Raw genomic sequence first — 14,449 nt, forward strand, 5'->3', positions numbered from 1 at the left:
AAGAAATCTCCCCTTGACATACATAAACAGCAAACTCCCACCCTCCCTATTCAGAACAGTCAATTCAAAACTCCAAGTACTCCTATCATTTACATTTTCAATTTTCCAGTTAAGTTATTCTTTTTCTTCCGTTTTCTGCTTTCCACTTCTTTCACAAATTGCCTTATCTACTTGCTCTTCCATATAATCATCTGCAAAATTCACCGTCTGCGTGAGAGCTTTTAAAATCAAAACATCGATATTTGGGTCTAGAATTGTTTCATTCTCGTAGTTTTTGATTGGCAGAACGCAGCCTCGTGGTAATCCCATGACCTCAGCAACCTTGTCGACGGTGTTACGGACAGCTGAACTATGAAACATACATGAAACGTCTTTATTCACCTCTGGACAGACTTTATCCAGTTTGGTCAAGTACACCACTTGCGGAATATCTATTCAATGAATCAAAAACAAAATTCACATACATATAGAAACCTACATTACCCACGGCCAAAAATTAATAATTTAGCTACGTTTAGAGTAATAGAGTGGCTTTTTTGGTTATTATAAATTGTAAACATTCTTTTTCATTACATAAGGACTGTCCAGTAAGATCGTGGACAAAGGATTTTTCATTTAAAAATATAGACAAAAATCAAGAATTTGATTGTAATATGCTCGGTACATGGTCCTACAGCCACGATCAACAAGCTAGGGATTCATCGGAGAATATGCAAGTATTATTCAGAAATAAAATCACTAAATAGATAAGGCTGGGGTAAAAATTATATTTTAATTCACTATCTATTATGTCTTTATTTTGAATACTTTCCCAGCATCTGAAATGGGAAAGTGAGAAAAACAACAGACAAAAAAATGGCGACGTTTTATGACGTGACAGCGCATCTGACAGAATATTAGAATATTAGTTTTTATGTATTTTCATTAATGTCTCTAAAGATCACAGAAGATAAAAATATTTAAATATTGCAGCAAACAAGTGTATTGAGCGTTCTTTCAGCAGAAGCTTTTTCGTCGAGTCTCCTGCCAGATTGATTGATTGATTGATGTTTGCTTAACGCTGAGTTGGCAATATCTCAGGAATAATCGGCGGAACTAGTGAAAGACACTATCACTGCAGACGGTCGAAAAGCTGTTCTTTGAGATTACGTTATGTTTTCGTTGAATAAAGTGTGAGTACTGTCCATAGTATACTAATGCGAATCTTCTGAAGGTTCCATGTATGTGCGAGATGGATCTCTGTCATCTATATGGAGGGTCAAATGGGAGCTCCAGACCGTGCATCAGTGAAATTTCAGAACTTGAGTGGGGCTGATCCAAGGTTTTTAGCAGAGATGAAATGTGACGTTGCATTAGTCACTGTTATGTTTTCATCCGTGAGCATAAAAAGCTATATTTTGTTTAATTTGGCATTTATCTATCTGAAATTTGCTAAGTATATTCATGAAAAATGTACTAAAGATAGTTAAAATTTTAGAACGAAGTGTTGATTATTTTTCACCTAAGACAACTTGTCCACGATCGTACCGGACAATCCTCGTACATCTATTAATCTAAATTAGCTAATTGATCACACAGACACACACACACACACTCAAACGCACACACTTCTCTGATTCAGCCGTCTTTGTAGTTCTTTTAATTGTTTTAGGATATTTCTGGGCATGACGTCAATTGTACTTCCATCCATTACAAATGCCACGCAGTGAATTTTGTCACCAGGTTCCGGGTTCCGAATGAATCCGAAAGTCTCTGTGTTAAAAGGTGTTGATGAATTAAACTACAATCAAAATTTATTTATGAACATGAAATATGAACATAACGAACAGTAATCAAGCTCTAAAGCCTATTGAAACAATACATATCTGGAGCAGAGCAAACATGGACCTCTAAAAACATTGGAAATGTTGGAGGTATGTTCAGGTGCCATGGAGGAGTAAGCATCACCTGTCGGCCGGTCACACCCGCCGTGTGCTTCTTTTCATGATCGGGTAAACGGGAAAACCCGTAGACAATTCAGTCCAAAAACGGCCTAACAATTCGTATGTAACACGTCAGTCATCATTCGACTTAATTGCTGTTAAAGTAACTGTATCAACCATAGCATTTGCAAAATAATGACTTTAAACTTAACTGTTGATATTTTTGTTTCATCAACTTATTTGTCAATAGATTGTCTAGTTTAAGACATTGCTCGTACGTAGAGCATGCTCTTGCGTATCGAATCAGATGGGAGAATTAAACTCCATATGCAGGTGATAATGGTATATTGCTACGTAATTAAAAGGGGTTGACGATAGAAAAAGTTAAAGTCATCACGTTTATCCAACATTCAGCACGAAATAGCAATCCACATATTGTATTTCAAATTATTCTTTGGGAGAGATTGTCCTTGCGTTTGCAATAAATATATTAAAACGTGAGAATCAGTGAACTGTTATTGTCATATATTTATTTGCAAACTAATTTTCAAACACTTGTCTGAGACTGTTTTTCACCTGGTATCTGTCTGGTACGTTGCCGTCCAGTATGTAAGCAAATTCCTGGGCGTCTATTGTAAATTTCTCCTCCAAACCCCGAGTATCACACAAGCGGACCTTCAGATTATGACCCGAGTTCTTGTCCTTGATGGTGTATTTTCGAAACTACGAATAATATGGGTACCATATATAAATATATCAAATCATAAAAAGTTCACAATACTTCAAATTGACTCTTATTATTTTATATCTAAAATATATCATCCATTCTTTCCACTTTCTGTTTCATGATAAATCATGTAACCGCTCCCCTTATATGAGTACTAGTTAATCCGGAAAAAAAATTATTCTGCCCCTTGTGGTATTTTTAGGTTATGTTTTGATAGGTGGCGTTATTGTAAAAAAATAATTAATAGAAGCTGCAAAACTGAGTGAGTTGCAGAGTTAAAGAAATGCTGAGGAGAAAAAAACGCACGGCTGTATTAAAAACAAAAGGTAATACAGGTTTAAAATAAATAAATATGTTTAAAGCTTTAGATGTGACTGGATAAGTATTTCATTGCTTTAGATATTATTCATTACATTGAAAGCGACTGTGGGAGACTGTGGAGCTGAGAAGAGCCTAACTGCAGGAGCGGCGCTGTGATTCGAAGAGGCGAGCTGTAAGATCCAGCATTACTTTAAATCATTGAATATGACTGATTAAAGACAAGGAATCTTAACATTATTGGCATACATTGCTTAATTAGATGGTTCTCTCTCTCTCTCTCTCTCTCTCTCTCTCTCTCTCTCTCTCTCTCTATTTATCTATCTATCTATTAACTAGCCGGGGTCCTTCTAAAGTTAAGTGAGGGGATTATTCAGCATCTGCAATCTGTATAAATACTATTTGGTTTCACGCTACAAGTTTTGATAGCTGCCAAAGGATACTACCTGGCAGCATTTCTGTTGATTAGTTTTTCTAAGTACAACATTGTCAATCATGAACTTTCATGAGTATTATGCTACATTAAGACAGCACGAGAGCCAGATTGCCTCATATGAGCTTAAGCTTTCTCAAAGAAGTCATTAAACACGCCTAGTAGAGGAAATCAGTTAACAGTTTCGGGGTTTGCAACATTGCACACTATTAATGGTCATGAATTAGAGGAACAAATTGGAGCTAGGAGAATTATCTCTGATTTGGAAAAGGTGTCGAGACTGCAAAAGAAACAAGAAGAGATAAATTAGTCCTTATTTGGAGAAGGGTGAGCAAGACACGCCCAGAAAAGACCAGAAGATCCAATCTCCAATGTTATATTTAGGGAGAAGCCAAGCCTCGTCTCCTAACAGGAGTTCGGTACACTTCCAGAAGGTGTGATCCAAGTCCCAGTCAGCCATCTAGAGTTGTCAACATGCTCCAAATATAAAGCCGGCGAAGTACGATGATTCCAAGTCATGGTCTGATTATCAATCACATTTTGAAGCACATGCAAAGTAAGGATATTGGGATGAACCAGAATGGGTGTACTTGTCTTTTCCCCAAGAGGCAGTGTATATGGTGTTCTATATCGGATGGTAAAGACAAGATACAAAGAGCTGATATCTGCGTAGAATGAAAAATTTGCTCCACTGGATCAAGTAGATTTGTATAACAAAATTTGTTCAGCTGAGAGAGCTTTTACACTTGGGTAGCACATTCATTTATGAGTTACAGTTCAATAGGTTCCATGCTCAGACAGAGGAGATAGCATGACACAAATATTATTTAGCAGACATTAATTTGAAAAAGGACATGAGGTTTTTCTAAGATGCGCTGTTGAGAAATCTTCTAAGCTTATACAGTTCAAGCGTGTACATAAACTGGCGTGTTGAAAATTTAGCGCAATCGCTGGGTAAAGAGTTAATTGCTGGCGAAATCGTGAATTAGCGCTATACATGTCCGTGCTGTATATTGTATTAATAATTGATTTCTTAGTGATATTCGTGATTAGCGCATTGTTGTCTGCGCCAAAGCCGCTAAAATATGAAGCTTTTTTTTAAGTACACATACAGTATGTTGATATGCATTTTAAAAAGCTGAGTGTCTCTTTACTTGATTAAACATCACTTTGAAGTATTTTGTAAAGCAGGGAGCTGGAATGTATTATAATTTGATAAATGAAAACATAAAAAAAGTCGCATGGATTATGAGGTGTGGCTTATGAGACAATCCCTAAAAAGGAGAGCAAAAACGTACAGGTGTATTATTAACAACAGGTACAGTAATAAATGTTAAAATTAGATAAATATACATGTAATTTAATAAAAAGCTTTAGATATGACTTATTAAATTTTTCTTGGCTTAAGATATCATTTATTACAAAGAAATCGACTGTGGGAGGCAGAAAAAGCTGAAAAGAGCCAAACTGAAGGAGCTGCACTAAAAGAGACGGTATTCAAGAGCAGTCGTAAATCCGATCGCTCATATACTCAGTACATTTTTTGTATATTTTGAACCTGCCGAGTCCTTCTAGCTTTTACACTACAAATAAAATCCAAAAAGAAAACTAAATTTATGTTTTATGAACTGAAAAATATATTTCTAGACACAGTTGAACAACACGACATCACAGGCCTACCGTAGTTGTTAGACTCTGTACGAAGCTTCCACTGCGAGCCTTGCTCGTGATTTTCCCACGGAAAATGGAGTTGACGGAGTTGAAAAAGCTTGACTTTCCTGCGCTAATCTGACCAATCAGAAGGATGTTTGCTGCAGTCACATTAGCCTCGCTTTCAGGTTTATAATCAACTATTGCTTCTTTTAGGTGTTGTACGGTCTGTTTTGTTAAGAGAATAAAATTTACTGACTCACTGCATTTATTTCAATCAATGCTGATAAAGAGATGAAAATTGCTTACAAAATACCTCAAATTAAAATTCCTGGAATTTTCTCCAAGGCCTTTCCAGAATTGCTAAATCTGATGTCTGAGTTGAAGCTTCTGTGACTATTTTATCTGTTAATTAAGAATCATTTTATTCGTCTATTATCTTTCAATTCACATACTGCATAACTTAAAAATAACCGATAATATCTAATTTATGATGACAGATAATTCCAAGTACATCAGAATAATGCGATTAAACTTTTTTTTTCATAGGGACGTTAATTAAATAAATGTTTACCGCTGACTTGGTACACTTCTAGATCTGATACGTTAAGATTACTATTTGCTACTGAATCTGCATTTTCGTAACCCATATTGTAGCAGCCCTGGGTCATCCTGAAAGATCCATTTAGTGCAAAAGAGTGCCAAGACTTGTTAATGTTTCCTTGGAATGTGTTCAGTACATTCCTCTCACCAAATGTTGGCCCATAACTGCTATTTCCGTATCCAGCATATTCAGGTTGAGCAACAGAAAATTTCTTTGCTTTTGGTGAATCATTATACTGTAATTGGAAAAGAAATGCTTCAGGGTCGTTTATCCAATTCCCTTTCGAATGCCAACTTTGTGACAGATATCCCCCAAATATCGTTTTGCAGGTGTTATACAGAACTGTTACTGTTGGTCCTTGACCGTCACACTTCTGATGGAATGTTGTGGCTGAACAACCATCTCTGCTGATCTTGTACAACAACCGGAAGTGACATGACTTCCCTATCCATGCAGCCAACTGGTCTTTATATGTCTGATTTAGAAGTTCCGTCATGGTTCTGAATTTTACAAAAGAAGTAAAATCACTGTCTTATAAACTGTCAATGCTTCAACAATGCATGTACAATATAAATCCATGCATGGTGGTTATAGCGAATGTACATATATCTATTCTGTTTCGTAATTTCTTTTCCTATTTGTTTTTTTTTTTTTTTTTTTTTTTTAGTTTTTATGAATTTGAGCAATATCTAAACGTTAAAACCCATCTCAGTCATTTTTGTTTTAACAGAAGGTGGATAATAGAATTCTCTCACTACGAAAATGACGATTTGAATGGCGATAACTTATTAGACGAAACAGTCCATACCATACGTAAATATTAAATAAATATGCATGAATAAATATCAATTGAACAATTGTTTTTCTATCATGAAATGCTAAATCCTAATAAAGAGGTTTACCTTTAAAGACACCTTGGACTTTGGAAACTTCTATCCAGTCGATTCTGCACACACTAATGAACGCAACCGAGAGTTTGACAAGAAAGAAAAAAAAATTAAACTTAAGGTTTAATTTCACAAAGAACAAAATATTAATGCGCATGCGCTTACTAATTTTACCTTATTGTTTTTTTTTCAAATGTCAGTTTAACATACTTTAGAAAGGTTCAAAAGGTTGTAAAATTGTGTTCTGCACTTCCTCATTCTTTCTTTACATTGCATGTTTGCTTACTCTCGGAAACCCAACAAAAATATTATTTTCACAAAACTCCCTGTTTTTCACTAAGGATACTTTTCTTTCGTTTTCGTTTCTTTGAATGCCATCTATTGTGCAAACCTTGCTGGGGGGTTTCACATCTACAACCAGGTGTGCAGCTCGGATATCCAATTTGATTTGACGCTTAGTTCAAGCATGGGATTTCTAGCCATCTTTAGAGCCTTTAGAATGATATTTCTTTTAATTGAAACTATAAAGTTCTTTTTCAACAATTGTTTAGGTGCAGAACTGACTGGATAGAAGTTTCTTTGTTTTTCTTATATACCATTGTTTTGATGTTTTACGTTTTTGATCTCTTAAGGTGGTTAGTATGATTTTATATTGCCATTTTTTGGGGGGGGACCTTTTTGTTCGTTTAAAACTTCATTCGGGAAGACAAAAAAAATCTAAGATTTTTTTTTAATAATTATAAGTCAAATGTGGATTTTCAATAACTCAAATGATCTTCTAGAAAATGTAAAATCACAATATCTTCGCAAAGTCAGTAATTTCAAGACGTTTGACTCTTATTCACATTATACAACCGTCCTTCATCATAGATAAAGACCAAACTTTTTGACATCTTAGACAGCTTCCTCAATATAATTAGAACTTAGAAATTTTCAAATCTCTTCATAGATTGTAAACCAATAATTTACTTCGTTTAAAAACATTTTGATTCTACACAGATGTATTCTTAGTTTTTATTAAGAGGAAGGAATTCTTCATTGGTAATATCTAGTGGGTATAACTATGAAGTCTATATGGGCCCTCCATCATTTCAAATTTGACTGTAGCACAGAACTTGTGACTGAATTCGCTAAGGAATCACTCAATAATTTGAAAAAAATGCAGAACTCCTCTGAATTTCGATAGTTTAATACACAAATATAATGAATTATTTGGCAAAATTGAAAAGATAATTTAATGATGATAAAAACAATTATAGATGGATAATGTCGAGTATATATGGTATAAGACAAAAATTTGAATATTTACAATATATGTGTACTGTGAACACCCCCTCCCCCTCCATACATATATGTTTATAAAGATAAACAAATATAAGTGTATACTACCTGAAAATAATTGTCTCAGTAATAACACGTTTTAATGTTTAAACTTGATTTTTTAAAATAATTTTGTTTAGAAAGGGTGAATTATGCACCTACAGTGTACATTAACTGATGAGCAGAGGAAATTCTGGTAGGTCTCATGATCACGATTTACAATTATTGATGTCAGTTGACTGAAGTTTAACAAAACTTCAGAATGAAAAGCAATTTTGAGTAATAAAATACTAATTTTGGTAGTTCTATATATCATCAAAACATGATTACAATATACATGGTCATGCATATGCAACTCTGGAGACATGATTATCTCTAGAAAAAACAAAGTATTTAGAGAGCCCGCAAACGAAGTTTGGGGGTGGTGTATATAGGAATCAGCTTGTCGGTCTCCCGTCCGTCCGTCTGTCTGTCCGTTTGTTCTTGTCCAGGCTATAACTTTGTTATGGAGAAACATTGGAACCTCATACTTGGTACAGAGATTGCATATTCCTTTGATTCACTATCATTCCGGCAAGTTCAAGTATAAATTCTTACTTGGGTTATTACTTTGCAATGGAGAATCATTGGATGCTCATACTTGGTACAGAGATTGTTTATGACATGAGGGTTTGTCATGGCCTTTACCGAAGGTTATTCTTGAAAGTTCAAGGTCACTGGTATAAAAAGTGTAAATTTCATAACAGGTCTATAATTTTCTAATGAAGAAAAAATACGTGTCCATACTTCACATTTCATTTGCATTAACTGGGAATTGTGAATACAAACCGTTTGCTTCTTTTCATTCATGCATAAAATCCAGCGAGGATCTAGAAGATACAAGTAATTGATTGTGCAAGACAGTAATAAGATTAAATTAACGGTTAAGCATTTGAAACTGAAAAATGGTATATGAATAAGGGTTTCATTTTTAGGTTTATAAATCGATACATTTATGTTCTTGACCAACGATGATCTTACTGTGGCGGTACTATAGGGCTGATTTTTTAATTAGGATACTAAGGATGTAAGTGTGGCGGGACCGCCACATTAAATGGTCAATGGAGAATCCTGGTCTTTAATTTGGAGATCAGGTCCTCGAACAATCTTTTGGAATTGCGATGGACTCTATTTGTACCCTTTATTAGTCGACCTGTTTTTATATTCTTTTCAAGCAAAATTTATTCATAAACTTCTACATGAGAAGAAAAAAAAAACTTGCTGAGGTTTCCAGTTTGACAGGTAGATATATCAACAATATTTTATCAGTTAATAAAAGTCAATTTCATTTTCATGTGGACTTGGTATATCATTGTAAACCTGATTTAAAAGACACCAAAGCGTCTACCACATCTATTCAATATTTGGATATTTTACTGATAATATATGGCTAATTGACAACTAAACTCTATGACATACGGGACGAATTCGGCTTTTCCTTCATCAAATTTCCTTATTTATATAGTACCATTCCAGTATCAACTGCATCTGGTGTTTATTCCAGCTGATTCGGTATGCATGAACATGCTCTGGGTACGATCAATCTTCAAACCAGTGCAGGCGTCTGACAAATAAGTTGATCTTACAGGATTTTCAAAAAATCTCGTTTAAAGTCAGCATTGTGGAAGTTTTGTGGTCGTCAAAATGAAATGCTTCAGATTCAAGAAGCTTTAAAGACACTGGTATTTCTCGAATGTATGAGCTTATGAGGAAACATTTATTAAGACAAATTTTCCGCATGTCCTTCAACTGATTTCATTCTAAATTGCTAGAATTGAAATAGAGGTATTACAAAGTAATCCATCTGAGCTACATTTGTCATTTACAACCTTGTTTTATATTGTGTATTGTGCAAAATCACACATAAGACCTTATAAACAAAACAAATATGCCTATACAAAGATAATTCATAAAATTGTTTTTCACTTTATATACCTCTTTTAATAATTACCCACTTCCCCTCCCTGTAGAACATTGTACCATTTAAATCATTAAAATTGTAATACTTTGAAAACACTAAAGAGTTTAAATTTTGCTGCTTTCATGAGATGAAGACATCCTCGAATTTATATCCTCGACGAAAAGATAAAATTTTGCATTATTATATGATGTTTCTCTAAACATGAAATCAAGTAACCTAGAGCAAGTGATTTTTATTCAAATCACGAAAATTTGACCCCAAGAAAATAGTGCTTGTTGCGCTGAAAAGGCTATCCTGCACAATTTATGCATATACTTTATTCATATTTTTTTAAAAACATTGTATCATTCATCTGAGTATCAAGTTTCATATGAGTAATAAAAATAACTGGTTGTCATGACTTTATTTCCTTCATCGGGAGATGCGAAATTTGAGCCATAAACCTTGCAGGCTTAATAAAATATCATAATGTTCTGTGCATTAATGCTTATGTTTTTTTTTTTTTTGTTTTTTTTTTTTTTTTGTTTTTGTTTGTTTTTTTTTTTTTGTTTGTTTTTTTTTTGTTGTTGTTTTGTTTTGTTTTATTTTTTTGTTTGTTTTTGTTTTGTTTTTACCTCGGGGAAATAACTATTGCGTAATTCGAGACATTTACAATTCAAACTTTACTGCTCGTCTTTAAAATCATATGAGCTTCGTTTAAAGTGTATCAAACACACATGAAGGAATGTTTACATTAAATTTTATATACTATTGTTGTTTCAAATACGTATGGGCGAATTAAACCATTATAATTACATGCATGTTCCATTCTTTTTTTCCATTTTTTTTCTTTCCAAAGGAACAGGTTGAATTTATAAAGAAATGACTGTCCAAAGCATAGTTAAAGTAAAACTGATTTGAATTCCGTTCCTGCATTCCTAAGCTTATAATAAAAAATTTGTCACTTAATTTCATGATTTTATGCAATTTTGAAACAACGGAATCCATCTATTGTAACATTGTAGATCAGTGTCTTAATTCATTATATGACACTCTCCTACAAAACGACGCAATTTACACTGATTAATTCGCCTTTCAAGAAATGCTTCATCAGATAACGCAGCTTCTTCAATATTTATTTTTGGAATTCTATGGATTAAACATACTTAATCAAAGCCCGAAATGACTGTTAATGGCTGTTTATAAAATAAAAACATTGAATAGTAAGACACTGTAAGTCTCTGAAAATTTGCATGAATCTTGTTAAGGGGAACACGTTTTCTTGGGAATATAATGTTTTTCTTCGACATAATGGTATTCTTTCGTGGCGGGAAAGGAATATTGATTATATGTCATGGGACAGAGGTTAAAACCAAACTGCACACAATTCGCATAAAACGTAAAGTAATGCGATCTCTTGTTGTATGTGGCAAAATATTTCTTTCCCATTAAAATGTAAGATTGCTTTCAGTCTTAGTATTGTTCGCGATACAAATATGAATACAAACTGTATTCCCTTAAATGTCACACCGGTGTGTTTCTTTTCGACGCTTTAATGCAAATAACACTTTTATATCAATGCCTTGAATTTACTATAGTTAAAGTCTGTGTGTTTTATTTATAAATCTACGAGTGCGTTCATCTCCATCACCTTATATATATATATATATATATATATATATATATATATATATATATATATATATATATATATATATATATATATATATATATATATATATATATATATATATATATATATATATATATATATATATATATATATATATATATATATATATATATATATATATATATATATATATATTAATGGCATAAAGGGCCGTGCATATGAGGTAGAATGTATCGCAAATTACATAATATCTCATGCGAACGACATACTGTGGATATATTTCCGAATGAAAAAAAGGTGAAGATAACGAACATTGATGATTTTAAAATATTCACAAACTATACAATTCTGTTAACAGGCCATAGAATTCTGTTAACAGGCCATAGAAAAGGACCCCCGAAAATTGCTGAGGTTGGATCAGGTGCCTAAAAAGAGTAAGCATCCCCTGTTGACCCGTCATACCCGCCGTGAGTCCTATGAAAAAAAATCAGGTAAACGGGGCATTCCGTTGTCGAATTTAGTGTAAAAACAAGGCCAAACAATTGACTCTATTATAGGTTTTATTTGTTGAAGTCATTGATACGACCACTGAATTTACGAATTTACGAAATGTTAACTTTAAAGGAGGTTGTTGAAACACCTGTAACATCAACTTACATGTATCTGTCAGTTGCCTGTCTCGATTCAAAAATTAATCGTGCTTTTGGGTATCGATTAAGTTGGTAGACGTAAACATCATATGCAAATGATGGCGGAATATTACTGCATCAATAAGGAAAGATGTTGTAAGACAGTGACAATGAAAAACGATGCTTTTTCAATTTTACACATATCGATGGGTTAATTTTTCTAATAACTTGTCCACGAACGACACGGACAGCTTAGAAATTAATGTTGTCATGTTCGTCTTTATCGTCTATAGTCAGTAAAACGTCCAAATATGAAGCAGACGTGGCAAACATAATAAGGACATAAAATTTATGCATGTCTGAAATACATACAATCGTTTGCTGTAATGTGCATTCAATTTTATTTATAAACAGCGGTCTATGGGAATTTCTTTTCAAATATATAGAAGTAATAAAGAAAAATCCAAGTACAATGTACATTCAAGTCTGTTAACATGGTCGTCTGAGAATACATTTAGGATACATACATGTAAGAGGAAGAACTTTTTTTAAAATCTACTTTGAAACTGTGATACTCTTGTCAAATCAATATGGAAACTTTTCAATACAGTGTACATGTATATTGATGTAGATGTTTTCAATTTATCATTAAAGCCAGGCCATTTTATTGACCTTCCAAGTGAACATAAGGATTTATTTTTCCTACATTAAACTAAACTAGATTGAAAACAAATCTGAAGTTATTTCACCTGCATCAGAATTCCACTCAAGTGAACAAAATATTCATGCCCAAAGAATCGGAGAAGATGGGGAATTGCCCCCCCCCCAACTTTTTCTAAATGTAAATTTTAGCAATTTCTATTTTGAAAATGTTCATTGGAAGTCTTGTAACCACCCTCTCTTTTTTTATACAGTATACTTAAAAAAATCTGCTACTTGAGTGGACAAGATAAACATAACATTCAGACGACTAGATCAGAGGTGGGGTGTCCTCCCCCATCCATTTTCATGAACGTAAATATTTATTTTTTCGCTTGAAAATGTTTATTGCAAATCTGTTGCCCTACCCCAAACTTTTTGATTCAGTAGAGTGAAAGGAGATCCCCCTTACAACAATAAACGTTTAGAGGGGTTCATCAAAGATATTTCTAAGGTAACTTGTCATTTTTTTCCTCTTATAATGCCCCATTTCCCCTCTCGATGCTATGCCTGACATTTATTTTTTTTTCTACATTGCACCAAAAAAAAAAAAAAAAAAAAAAAAAAAAAAAAAAAAAAAAAAGATTTCAAATGCCAAATTAATACTAATTATACTTATGTTAACTCCGATTCTCTCACTGTATTTGGCTAGGACTTGAGCAAATGTAAACAAGAAACTTGACATGTCTGCTTAATCAGTTTGTTTCAATTTAATCGTTGAATCAAATAATAAAACAATTATTGCTGTCTTTTTTCTGTCAGTACGATGATTTTCCACCATCGAAAAACAATGTTCACCTCGCCCTATTGGCTCGATAAATCTTTTACTCCTCAAGATTCTGAATCATCGCATTGACCTTAAAACAGCAATAATTGTATAATATAATGAGATCAACATATCAACGATTTATTCCCAATTTAGCACAGGTGGGCATTTTGGCCAACACGTCTCTTGATTTATTATATTTTGTATGCCCCCTAAAAATTTCAACTTTAATCTACAAGGGCTCATTACTCTACGGGGTCATTTTTCTTCACGTATGGTATGCAGATATTTAGGATGATGACACTTTTTCTACGGGCAAAAGGGTCAGTTTTCGACGTCGAATTACGACCGGGGGTCATTTTTCGCCGTTGAACATTGACCGGGGTTCATTATTTGACGCCGGAAAATGACCCCTGATCATTATTTTATGGGAGTCATTATTCGTCTTTACAGCTGTCATATGAAGTCGGTCCGAAGTAACGCAACTATGTTGCTCCTTGATGATGGAAATGTTTAACACTTCTCTTATACGTTCCCTAGATATTGATTGATTTAGTCAGCCAAGCTTTTTAAAAAGCTATAATTACTTGTTTACACTAATAAACAACAGTCACCCGCGTGGTAGACTCGCTCTAGAGTCGTGGAGTAAGAAGTTGATCCTTATGTCGCAGGTTCGAATCCCACTGCGGGATGTGGAGACCGGTCTTTCGGATGAGACCGTATAAATCCAGGTCCCGTGTCGCAGTAGGTACTGACACGAAAAAGATCTCTCACTACTTGAAGGCCCTAAGTGCCGGGTACAGATCTAAATTTGCAGCCTTCCAACGGCAAGTGGCGTCTCAATATGAGTTAAAAATTCTCGAAGGTACGTTAAACATCAAACAAACAAACACTAATAAACATTTATATCAATAATGCATGT

The 14,449-nt window shown here is 33.8% G+C and overlaps 1 pseudogene; it reads right to left on the bottom strand.

The window, feature by feature from the left end:
* Positions 1–114: 114 nt before the first annotated feature.
* LOC133194226 (interferon-induced protein 44-like) lies at positions 115–6,150 on the bottom strand (annotated as a pseudogene).
* Between the last annotated feature and the right edge of the window lie 8,299 nt (positions 6,151–14,449).

This window comes from Saccostrea echinata, unplaced genomic scaffold (genome assembly GCF_033153115.1).
Source record: "Saccostrea echinata isolate AGI-Se365-2 ecotype Australia unplaced genomic scaffold, CSIRO_AGI_Sech_v1 ptg000029l, whole genome shotgun sequence".
Lineage (NCBI taxonomy): Eukaryota > Metazoa > Mollusca > Bivalvia > Ostreida > Ostreidae > Saccostrea > Saccostrea echinata.